Source organism: Pseudorca crassidens, chromosome 20 (assembly GCF_039906515.1).
Source record: "Pseudorca crassidens isolate mPseCra1 chromosome 20, mPseCra1.hap1, whole genome shotgun sequence".
In the NCBI taxonomy this organism is placed as follows: domain Eukaryota; kingdom Metazoa; phylum Chordata; class Mammalia; order Artiodactyla; family Delphinidae; genus Pseudorca; species Pseudorca crassidens.
In genome coordinates, this window is record NC_090315.1 from 50777981 (window position 1) to 50790544 (window position 12564).

A 12564-nucleotide genomic window follows, 5' to 3' on the forward strand; every position below is an offset into this window, starting at 1 on the left:
AGTATAATTGCTTTACAATGGTGTGTTAGTTTCTGCTGTATAACAAAATGAATCAGTTATACATATACAAATGTCCCCATATCTCTTCCCTCTTGCGTCTCCCTACCTCCCACCCTCCCTAGCCCACCCCTCTAGTGGTCAGAATGCACCAAGCTGATCTCCCTGTGCTATGCGGCTGCTTCCTACTAGCTATCTATTTTACATTTGGTAGTGTATATATGTCCATGCCACTCTCTCACTTTGTCACAGCTTACCCTTCCCCCTTCCCATATCCTCAAGTCATTTTCTAGTAGGTCTGTGTCTTTATTCCCTCTTACCCCTAGGTTCTTCATGACCACTTTTTTTTTTTCTTTTTTAGATTCCATATATATGTGTTAGCATATGGTATTTGTTTTTCTCTTTCTGACTTACTTCACTCTGTTTGACAGTCTCTAGGTCCATCCACCTCACTACAAATAACTCAATTTCATTTCTTTTTATGGCTAAGTAATATTGCATTGTATATATGTGCCACATCTTCTTTATCCATTCATCTGTCGATGGACACTTAGGTTGCTTCCATCTCCTGGCTATTGTAAATAGAGCCACAGTGAACATTGTGGTATATGACTCTTTTTGAATTATGGTTTTCTCAGGGTATATACCCAATAGCGGGATTGCTGGGTCATATGGTAGCTCTATTTGTAGTTTCTTGAGGACCCTCCATACCATTCTCCATAGTGGCTGTATCAATTTACATTCCCACCAACAGTGCAGGAGGGTTCCCTTTTCTCCACACCTTCTCCAGCATTTATTGTTTGTACATTTTTTGATGATGGCCATTATGACCGGTGCGAGATGATATCTCATTGTAGTTTTGATTTGCATTTCTCTAATGATTAATGATGTTGAGCTTCTTTCATGTTGGCAATCTGTATATCTTCTTTGGAGAAATGTCTGTTTAGGTCTTCTGCCCATTTTTGGATTGGGTTGTTTGTTTTTTTTGATATTGAGCTGCATGAGCTGCTTGTAAATTTTGGAGATTAATCCTTTGTCAGTTGCTTCATTTGCAAATATTTTTATTGATCTTTGCTATTGTTTCCTTCATTTCTTTTTCATTTATTTCTGATCTGATCTTTATGATTTCTTTCCTTCTGCTAAGTTTGAGTTTTTTTTGTTCTTCTTTCTCTAATTGCTTTAGGTGCAAGGTTAGGTTGTTTATTTGAGATGTTTCTTGTTTCTTAAGATAGGATTGTATTGCTATAAACTTCCCTCTTAGAACTGCTTTTGCTGCATCCCATAGGTTTTTTTTTTTTTTTTTTTTTTTGCAGTACGCGGGCCTCTCACTGTTGTGGCCTCTCCCATTGCGGAGCACAGTCTCTGGATGTGCAGGCTCAGCGCCCATGGCTCACGGGCCTAGCCACTCCGCAGCATGTGGGACCTTCCTGGACCAGGGCACGAACCTGTGTCCCCTGCATCGGCAGGAGGACTCTCCACCACTGCACCACCAGGGAAGCCCTCTTTCACCATCTTGAAGCTACTTGATTTGTGACCCGTGATGTGTTCAATTCTGGAGAATGTTCCATGGGCACTTGAGAAGAAAGTGTAATCTGCTGTTTTTGGATGGAATGTCCTATAAATATCAATTAAATCTATCTGGTCTATTGTGTCATTTAAAGCTTGTGTTTCCTTATTAATTTTCTGTTTGGATGATCTGTCCATTGGTGTAAGTGAGGTGTTAAAATCCCCCACTATTACTGTGTTACTGTCAATTTCCTCTTTTATAGCTGTTAGCAGTTGCCTTAGGTATTGAGGTGCTCCTATGTTGGGTACATATATATTTATAATTGTTATATCTTCTTCTTGGATTGATCCTTTGATCATTATGTAGTGTCCCTCCTTGTCTCTTCTAACATTCTTTATTTTAAAGTCTATTTTATCTGATATGAGTATTGCTACTCCAGCTTTCTTTTTTTCTGGTACGCGAGCCTCTTACTGTTGTGGCCTCTCCTGTTGCAGAGCACAGGCTCCGGACGCGCAGGCTCAGCGGCCATGGCTCACGGGCCCAGCCGCTCCACGGCATGTGGGGTCTTCCCAGACCAGGGAACGAACCTGTGTCCCCTGCATTGGCAGGCAGACTCTCAATCACTGTGCCACCAGGGAAGCCCCTGCAGCTTTCTTTTGATTTGCATTTGCATTGAATATCTTTTTACATCCCCTCACTTTCAGTCTGTATGTGTCCCTAGGTCTGAAGTGGGTCTCTTTTAGACAGCATATGTATGGGTCTTGTTTTTGTATCCATTCAGTGAGCCTGTGTTTTTTGGTTGGAGTATTTAATCCATTTATGTTTAAGGTAATTATTGATACGTATGTTCCTATTACCATTTTCTTAATTGTTTTGTGTTTGTTTTTGTAGGTCTTTTTCTTCCCTTGTGTTTCCCACTTAGAGAAGTTCCTTTAGCATTTATTTTAGAGCTGGTTTGGTGGTGGTGAATTCTCTTAGCTTTTGCTTGTCTGTAAAGCTCTTGATTTCTCTATCAAATGTGAATGAGATCCTTGCAGCGTAGAGTAATCTTGGTTGTAGGTTCTTCCCTTTCATCACTTTAAATATGTCATGGCACTCCCTTCTGGCTTGTAGAGTTTCTGCTGAGAAATCAGCTGTTAACCTTATGGGAGTTCCCTTCTATGTTATTTGTCGTTTTTCCCTTGCTGCTTTCAATTTTTCCTTTGTGTTTAATTTTTGTCAATTTGATTACCATGTGTCTCGTTGTATTTCTCCTTGGGTTTATCCTGTATGGGACTCTCTGTGCTTCCTGGACTTGGGTGGCTGTTTCCTTTCCCATGTTAGGTAACTTTTCGACTATAATCTCTTCAAATATTTTCTCGGGTCCTTTCTCTCTTCTCCTTGTGGACCCCTATAATGTGAATGTTGTTGTGTTTAATGTTGTCCCAGAGGTCTCTTAGGCTGTCTTCATTTCTTTTCATTCTTTTTTCTTTATTCTGTTCTGCCACAGTGAATTCCACCATTCTGTCTTCCAGGTCACTTATCCATTCTTATGCCTCAGTTATTCTCCTATTGATTCCTTCTAGTGCATTTTTCATTTCAGTTATTGTATTATTCATCTCTGTTTGTTTGTTCTTTAATTCTTGTAGGTGTTTGTTAAACATTTCTTGCATCTTCTCGATCTTTGCCTCCATTCTTTTTCCGAGGTCCTGGATCATCTTCACTATGATTATTCTGAATTATTTTTCTGGAAGGTTGACTATGAAGGTTGTTCATTTAGTTGTTTTTCTGGGGTTTCATCTTGCTCCTTCATCTGGTACAAAGTCCTTTGCCTTTTCATTTTGTCTGTCTTTCTGTGAATGTGGTTTTCCTTCCACAGGCTGCAGAATTGTAGTTCTTCTTGCTTTTGCTGTCTGCACTCTGATGGATGAGGCTATCTAAGAGACTTGTGCAAGTTTCCTGATGGGAGGGACTGGTGGTGGATAGAGGTGGCTGTTGCTCTGGTTGGCAGAGCTCAGTAAAACTTTAATCCAGTTGTCTGCTGATGGGTGGGACTGGGTTCCCTCCCTGTTGGTTGTTTGACCTGAGGTGACCCAACAGTGGAGCCTACCCAGGCTCTTTCGTGGGACCAATGGCAGACTCTGGGATGGCTCACACCAAGGAGTACTTCCCAGAACCTCTCCCACCAGTGTCCCCGTCCTCACAGTGAGACACAGCCACTCCCCGCCTCTGCAGGAGACCCTCCAACACCAGCAGTGAGGTCTGGTTCAGTCTCCTGTGGGGTCACTGCTCCTTCCCCTGGGTCCTGATGCGCACACTACTTTGTGTGTGCCCTCCAAGAGTGGAGTCTCTGTTTCTCCCAGTCCTGTCAAAGTCCTGCCATCAAATCCTACTAGCCTTCTAAGTCTGATTCTCTAGGAATTCCTCCTCCCATTGCCTGACCCCCAGGTTGGGAAGCCTGACGTGGGGCTCAGAACCTTCACTCCAGTGGGTGGACTTCTGTGGTATAAGTGTTCTCCAGTCCGTGAGTCACCCACCCGGCAGTTATGGGATATGATTTTATTGTGATTGCGCCCCTCCTACTGTCTCATTGTGGCTTCTCCTTTGTCTTTGGATGTGGGGTATCTTTTCTGGTGAGTTCCAGCGTCTTCCTGTGGATGATTGTTCAGCAGTTAGTTGTGATTTTGGTGCTCTCACCAGAGGGAGTACATTCACTTTCTTTGTTCAGTCAAATGGAAAATGACATCAGTATAAGGAACATCACTTTATTTATTGGCCAACAGATACTATATATGATTCTATATAAGTATTAATTATAAACTTGGAAAGTATTGCCCTAAAAGAATATGAAAATATAATATTTTATCAATCACTAATGTAATATTGGTGTTAATAAAACATTTTAAATTCCAAATTAAGTTTCTATTAATATTTTAATAGTACTACATATTTATTATATTTATAAAATAGATTTTATGATTAGAGAAATAATAATTATTTCATAATCCAGTATCAATATTATAAGCCCAGAGGATATAATGTTAAGAAAATTGAAATTTACTGTATGTTTACCATTAGAACATTAAATTATAATTCATGTTTAACTTTTGTTAATTATTTACTCATTAAAATTATAATTATTATATCATTTAAATCTACCCTTCTATTCTTCTAATGCTTTAACATCATTCTGGTTTTCCAAGATCTTCATGCTACTTTCCTCTTGATAAAAATCAACATACCACTGAATTCTGCTGTTCTAAAATCTGAGGCCTCTTGCTGTCTGGGTGCTTCAGGAAGACATGTAAGTAGGTTTTAATATATTAATTATATTTTATTCAAAAAATTATCACTTTAAAAAATTGAAGTATAGTTGATTTACAATGTTGTGTTAGTTTCAGGTGTGCAGCACAGTGATTCAGTTTTATATATATATTTTATATATGTAAATGTAGGGAATGAGAATGTAGATGTTCATCAGGGTTACAGTAGGTTATATATATTTTATATATATATTATATATATATTTTTTCAGATTGTTTTCCCTTATAGGTTATTGCAACATACTGAGGATAGTTCCCTGTGCTATGCAGTAGGTCCTTGTTGGTTACCCATTTTATATATAGGAATGTGTATATGTTAATACCAAACTCCTAATTTATCCTTCCCTATATTTTATTTCTGACATTCAAATTAAGAAGTTCAAATAAAATGTGAAATCCCCAAGAACAGAGACTTTAATACAGTGAAACTGAGTACACGTGAAATATATTTCTTCTTATTCAGTCCTGGGGTCCTTTTCAGAACTGTTTCATATGCATACAATCATGACACACTAGCAACATTTTCCCAGGAATAAATTGGTTAAGCTGCCATGGCTGGGATGCTAATGACCTGGAAGACAATTTCAGATCCTTGGGTAATATTACTTTAGGCTAAAACCTAGAAAACTTGACATATGTAGCCAAAACCTTCGTAATGGTATTTAGACCTTAAGATTTCCTTTACTACCAACTTTTATGTCAGATCACATATTCTTATCTCTAACCTTGTATTCATTATAGCACACACTTCACATTGAGAAATAATCAAGTGTAGCACTTTCTTAATATTCCTAAGGATATAACACATTATGTATATGAATATGAATATAGATGCATGTATATTTATTTACAGAACACTTATATATCCTGATAATATTCTTGTTATTTTGTCTAAGAAAAATACCACTTGCCTTTCTGAAACCTGATGTGTCCTAAATATTCTATCAGTTGGAAGGAATACAAAACAAATAGTCTATCCAAATAATCAACCTTCGATTCTAAACTCTCTCCTCTTTTCTAATTTTATTTTTCTTAATTATTCACACATCTTCCATTTTACTGAGGAAGTACAAAAGTGTCATTAAAGAGAAGTCTGTCTGGAGAATTCCCTGGCAATCCAGTGATTAGGACTCAGTGCTTCCACTGCCGTGGAACGTTCAATCCCTAGTCAGGGAACTAAGATCCCACAAGCTGCTCGGCACAGCCAAAAAAAAAAAAAAAAAAAGGCTGTCGCTGAAACTCAGATTCCAGATTTTGTTTTAAGGTTCCATGGTTAGTACAATTATTTATTTAACAGAAAAAAGGTTTTTTTGTGCGTTTTTAGAACAAACCATGAAATCATGCTGAATAGCTTTCAGTTTACTATGGAATGTATATTCATTTGCTACATGCCTTTCCCCCACAAGATCCAATTCTAAGACATCCCTAAGTTGGAGTCAACCATAATTCAAAATTCATAAACTTATGCCTATTACATCAAGAGGAATAAAAACCACAGTTATAAGAAAGACAAAATTGCAAATAGGATAAAAAAGAGAATGGTGGACATAGTGCCCAGAACAGTGTGCTGAGAGACAGATTTTTGCTGGGAGGTAATTTGCCTGGACCCGAGTTGGGCTTGTCCTGGACACCATGAAGTCACCCAGGCACATTCGACATTGAGGGACACTTCAGGTAAATCAATACTCAGCAATGTGTCCAGGGGTCAGATCTCATCTTGGGTCATGTCAGGGGAGCAGAGGGCCAGGGCCAGCCTATATGGGAAACCCGTTTAGGTGCGGGCTGCATCAGGAAGCCTCTAGGCAGAGACATCCTAGAACATCACCTAGGATGAAAATGCATCAACTGATGGAGACCCCATATACTTGGGTTAGTTGGGGACATATCTGCCAAACTCAAAAGCATTCATGATTCAATGTGATCAAAGAAAAACTTCAGTTGTATGATCAGGCAAAATGTCATGATACAACTAAAAACTAACAATGCTTCTTTGGCTGTGGGGGGAGGGTGCTTTCTTTGGTTTACTATTCCCACCCCCACCCCAAATAATAACCGTGTGACAAAAAATAATAAATTGTTGACTGAAATAATCAACAAACAATCTATAAAAGGAATAGAAAAGAGTTTTATTTGAGCCAAACTGAGGACTATAATCTGGGAGATACAGATTCCAGAAGCACTTGAATTGTGCTCTGCTGGACTACAGAATGGGGGAGGCTTATAAAGGCAAAACTCACAAAACTACGTAAGTTGTTTGTCAAGAATTAGGACTGAAGCTGGCAAGAAGTAAGGGTGCTTGTCAAGTAAGGATTGGTTGGGGTCTGAAATAGTTGTATACGTACAAGTGAGGACCTTGAGACCACAAGGTTGCAGCCGGCAGCTGCTAGCAGATATTGTTTTGAGAACGGCTGGTGGTGTCCTTGAATTCATCCAGTTCAGAAATTTCGAGTTCTCAGTGATGCAGGAACTTGTCTGAAACTACATCCACAATGGCCACCTGGCTCTAGTTTGGACGCCTGAACCACACTTACTCCATTCTGATTTTTGAATGCATTCTTTTCTTTAATGGTTAAAGCAGATGTACTGTACATGTTCGATGGGCCACAAAACAAGCTACTCTAGTTAGCATAAAGTTCAAGTTAAATCATGTGAAAGACAGAATGACTTCCCCATACCTCAATATGTGAAAATTTTTTCCATCAAAACCAAATAAGAGACACTTTGAAATTTTATTTTTTAAAGTAGAATTGATAGTAGTCTCACTCACCCGTGGCCAAGGTCAGAGACATGCACTACTGCATGCTTTATGCTCTTCTCCACAAGACCAGGAAGTGGTCTGTATTCTGTTAATTTGAACAACAAAATACATTTATTCCTAGATTCCACCACCTCATTCAGATCAGCCATTCTGAAGGACCTCAGGTCGTTGGGAAGGGGGCCTGCTATAGCCCAGCTGGTGTAGATGGTTGTCTCTGCCTGTGACATGGATGACCTGGGCACCGACAGTGCTGTGAGGTTTGAAGGGCAGCTGGCTGCACACAACCTTGCTTACGTCTCATGGCAGTCTGCAGTGGCGAGTGGAAAATGATCCCGAGAGAGGTAGGGGTTCCCAAGGCCCAGTCATGGCAGGCTGGTCTTCAGCGGGGGCTTGTGCCTCCTGGACCATGTGCCCTTGCTCTGTCCTGGTGGAAGGCAGAGTTCTAAACAGTCTGTGAACATCAGCTCCAACTGTCACTGGGTTGGCCAATCAGTGGCTGAGGATGGAGATGGCCACTGGGAAGTGGGGGAGGGTCGACAGCTTGGCTGAGGTCCTTTCCATTCCCAAGACAAGACTTGGGGTGGCGAGGGAGAGGTGAAGGGCATTAGAACAGAGATGGGAATCAGCGGGCCTAAAAAAATATTTTCATCATCATAATTTGGCCTTGGGCTGGCTGGGTTTGGAGGGTGAAGAATCTCAAGGTTGAATCTGAGTTCAGAGTCCTTCTTATGCATCACAGTGACTCTGTTTCACCTACATTCTCATTCACTAAAGTGTGCACCCTGAAAGGCTGGTTTTGAGAGATGTTCATCAGGGTTACGGTGGGTCGGCAGTGGGTGGGGGGCATGGAATAGGGTGACGTAGGAAAAAAATTGTGAAACTGGGTGAAACCTCCCATTCCATATTGGTAATATGGAGTAATATGGTAATATGGAGTAATATGGAGTAATATGGTAATACGGTAATCTTTGTGCAGAGCTGTATTCTGAGGCTGAAGGATGAAGGTGGCTGAATCCACAGAGCAGGTCTCCTCCATGCTGTTTATACACTAAACACAGGATGGATAGATGGGTACGGAAGGAAGTAAGGCTTGGACTCTAAAAGTTTTCACAGACTACTTTCTTTTTGAACCAAAAATAACTTAGTTAACTATATTAGTCTTATAACTAGAGTCAATCCAGTTCTTGGGACACAGAAGTAAACATTGTCTTTCAAATCTCTCTAGTCGTCGTAAGGCCACTCACGATAAACTCTCACTAGTTACGGGACATTGATAAATATCCATCACCAAAATACTGTCCTTACACAGTCTAGCTATAGAGGAAAAGAAAACAAGGCACTCACCAAATTTACTCCCTAATGAAATCCATTTTTGAAGCACCATCTTAGAAATTATAATTCTCAAGCTTCAACTTGAGCAAATGTACAGTTACTTAGCAACAGTGGTGAAAACAATGGTAAGAAAGTCCAAAATTGCATCAAAAGAGAGAAGAAAATGTGTCTCTAGACTAAATAGTACTGACAAAAATATTCTCTCTGTGCTGCCCAGAAAGCAGATAATATGAGGACAAATTACCCGTATAATTCATATTTTATATAATGAACATTTACAAAACTCTACCCTATACGTTATAATCGTATTAATTCTCCATTTGAGACATTGTGTGATCACTTAAATAATAGCAGGAAAGCAAAGAAAAATTATTTCAGAAGAAAGACAAAGTTCTTGCTGTGTTTCTGATTACTTTAGTGGCCTTGTTAACAAGAACAAAGATACTGTCATTATACCACCTACAAATAGAGTGCCAAGAGAACACTTAATTTTGAGACTCATGTTGAGGAATCTATGGTTTTAGAGTACTGAGGATCACAATCCTATCAAGTTCCCACATGGAGCAGTGGGTGTTCTGCAGGTCACCAATGGCTGGAAGTGAGACAGAAACATCTCCACACTCTGAACTTGAAAAGAGGCTCAAACTCAAATGTGGTGACATCAGATGGTGCCACAAATTAGTGAATGTGAGTGTTCAGGGCAGCGCAGTGGTGGGGGAATCACTCACTGACATTTATCTGCTATCATTTTAGAGAAGTCCCCAAGTGTTTTATTCTAATACTACCTAAGGTATCCACTCACATTTGTTTCAATAGTAAGCTTCAAATGTACAGAAAGTATCTCCTAGGGGACTAGTTGGGATCACGTATACAGAAAGTATCTCCTACGGGACTAGTTTTGTCCATGTACAGAACATATCTCCTAGGGGACTAGTTGGGATCACATGTGTTAGTGAATTTCCCAACATTTCTCTACCTCTCATGCTGAGCCAGAAATGCCCCCTCCACCCCTGAAGTTCTTGCCTCACCCCAGGGGCAGTTCTTGCCATGTGCACTCAAAGCTTCCTGCTGAACCTCTCTCCTACCATGTCCCCATTGATGGCTGAATCTGCCCCTGAAGAGTGCGCTCCTGTGCTTCCCACCTGCACACACCTGGCCCCAGCTGATTTATTCTCCGTCCCTCCTCCTGAGTGAATGATGCTTACCATTTCCCTCCAGGAAAGATCCTCATACTCTCAACACTTTGAAGCAGTCTATAAGGCAAACACAGTTTAAACACAGGCAAAATGTTTTTGAGTGTGGGAAGTGAATAGGATTTGGTGGTAGAGGTCCCAGATTCAATGCCAGGTATGTCATTAGCTTAGTTTGTGATGATAAAAAGAGCAGCTTACACGAGGGTTTACCATGTGCCAAGAGTTTTACATAACTTCATCTTATTTAACCTGTACAACAACCCTCAGCTAAGCTAAGAGTTGAGAAAGTCGAGGGGATGAAGAGTTACAAGAATATGTCCTGAGTACCCAGCTAGGAAGGTGCAGAGGTGAGACTGGTCCCCAGTCTGGTTTTAGAGCCTGAGCTGTACACCAACTGTGAATACTGTGTGATCTGGAGCTTGTTTGAACCTCGGTTTCCTCACCTCTGCGTACAATACAATTCCCTTTCTCGAAGATAGCCATGAGGGGTTATATGGCGCTTTGTGCTTCGTTGAGTTGTTCGCCCACAAACATTAGTTACCACACTCAGGGAAGACCTGGTGACTGCTGGTACTTTCCTGCCTCCTCGCTAGGGACTCTCCAAGCCAGTGAAACCGTCTAGGTCCCCAAGGTCCTGTGATTTTTCCTTTACCACAAAAGCACCCAAGCTCTTTGCTGCTCAACTGTGGTTTAGGAGTCCAGTGGCCACCCCACCATGACTTTTTCCTTAGCATCTCTGTCCTCTTTTCCCACAACCTTGGGATTCCCAGCCATCTCCATGACCTACATTAATGTGGAGTCATAGAACTCACTGTTAGGGGTGGACCTCAAAGAGGCTGGCCCATCACCTGTACATGAAGGTGGGGCAGTCTGTAAGACAAAGCCAGGGTTCCTCAGGGGATGTGTGGGCAGCGGGAAACAGCAGGGTCCCAGGTAAGGCTCTAAGGAGGCATCTGCAGGTGTGTGGGTCCTGCACTGGGAGGCCCAGAACGGCCTTACTCTGAAGTTTAGACAGATTTGAGGTCTCAGGTCTTCTCACTGGATTCACTTTTTTCATTTCTTACTCAATTCCCCAGGGCCTTAATGAATGCCTCACATGTGCCAGACAGGAGAGAGGGCTCAGCAGGAGTAAGATATCTGTCTTAACAACCTTTACAATTCAGAGGAAAATGCAGACAAGGAACAAACATGGAAGTAAAATGATTTCAGGGAGGATGAGTGCTATGAGGCCATGTCTAGGGCAGAGGAGTAGAGAGGGATGCAGTAAGCACAGTCACTAGCCCTTGGTGGTTGGGAAATGGCACCTTAAGAAGACAGGAGCAGAACTGGTTTCTATATGGAGGAGGCAGCCACCCACCTGTCTGGGGAAGGGCGTTCTTGGCAGAGGAAATAGCCAGTGCAAGGCTCTGAGAAAAAATTGACCTTGACGTATTAACGGAACATTAGGAAGCCCTCCCCTGATGGAAGGCACAGTTGTAAACTGTCCATGGACATCGGTTCTAACTGTCACTGGGTTGGCTAGGCAGCCACTGAGAGGATGCAGGTGACAACCCTGGAGGAGCAGGATTGGCACCTTGACCTCTGAGGTCCTTTCCAACCCCAGGTCCAGACTTGTGGTGAGGACAGGTGGTGAAGGACAAAGAAAAGAGAAGGGGATCAGGGTCCTGAAAAAAATCTTTGTTACAGTCATATTCTTGCCATGGGCTGGCCTGGCTGAAAAGTGCTGGGTTTGACCTGTGAACTGGGTAGGGGCCCAACTGGGGCACATTTCAGAGTTAGGATTAAGGTTATGTCTTAAGGATCGTCCTGGGGAGTTTAGCTTGAGCCTTAGGATTAAATCTAAGTTCAGTGTCCTTCTTACGTATTTGGATAACGCTATTTCTTCTACACCAAACTTAACTGAAACGTGTTTTTTGAAAGGCTGGTTGGAGATGTTAATCAGGGTTATGGTGCTGCTAGGGGGTGGGTGGAGAACATTGCCTCCTGAGAGTGAGAAACTGGGCTGCCTCTGGAGGAAAGCACCCACTCTGGGCTGCTAATCCAGGGCCAGAGCTCCATTCTGAGGGGGAAGGGGGAAGGTGGCACAGCTCACAGGGGCCATTAGTACAAAACTATACATGATGACAACATGGTGGATCAGCTCTACCCCAATAAAAAGTAAAAAAACCCAAACAAAACTACATGTGATAAATGCTGAAGAAAGGGATGCTGGGCCATATAAAACGTTTCACGACCTACTTTTTCTTAAATCAAAAATCAGTTTTGTTAAACATATTAGTGCTGTAACTAGAGTAACTCAGCTCTTGTTACATTGAAATAAACTTTGCCTTCTACATCTTTCTAGTTGTGAGTCCACTCATGTAAAATCCTCCCTCAGTGTTCACGTTACGGGGCCCTGTTAAACAGAAACAACCAAAATTTTGCCCTTACTTAAATACTAGCAATAAAAATAGAAGAGAAAAAGAGCTAAATCAT

At 41.4% G+C, this 12564-nt stretch overlaps 1 long non-coding RNA gene across 2 annotated transcripts in view; it reads left to right on the forward strand.

The window, feature by feature from the left end:
- The window catches only part of LOC137214479 (uncharacterized), a 124434-nt gene that overhangs the window by 2476 nt on the left and 109394 nt on the right, over positions 1–12564 (forward strand). For both annotated transcript variants that reach the window (XR_010938926.1, XR_010938925.1), the window contains exon 2: positions 4687–4787. This is a non-coding gene — a long non-coding RNA (uncharacterized lncRNA). The remainder of the gene's footprint in view (positions 1–4686; positions 4788–12564) is intronic.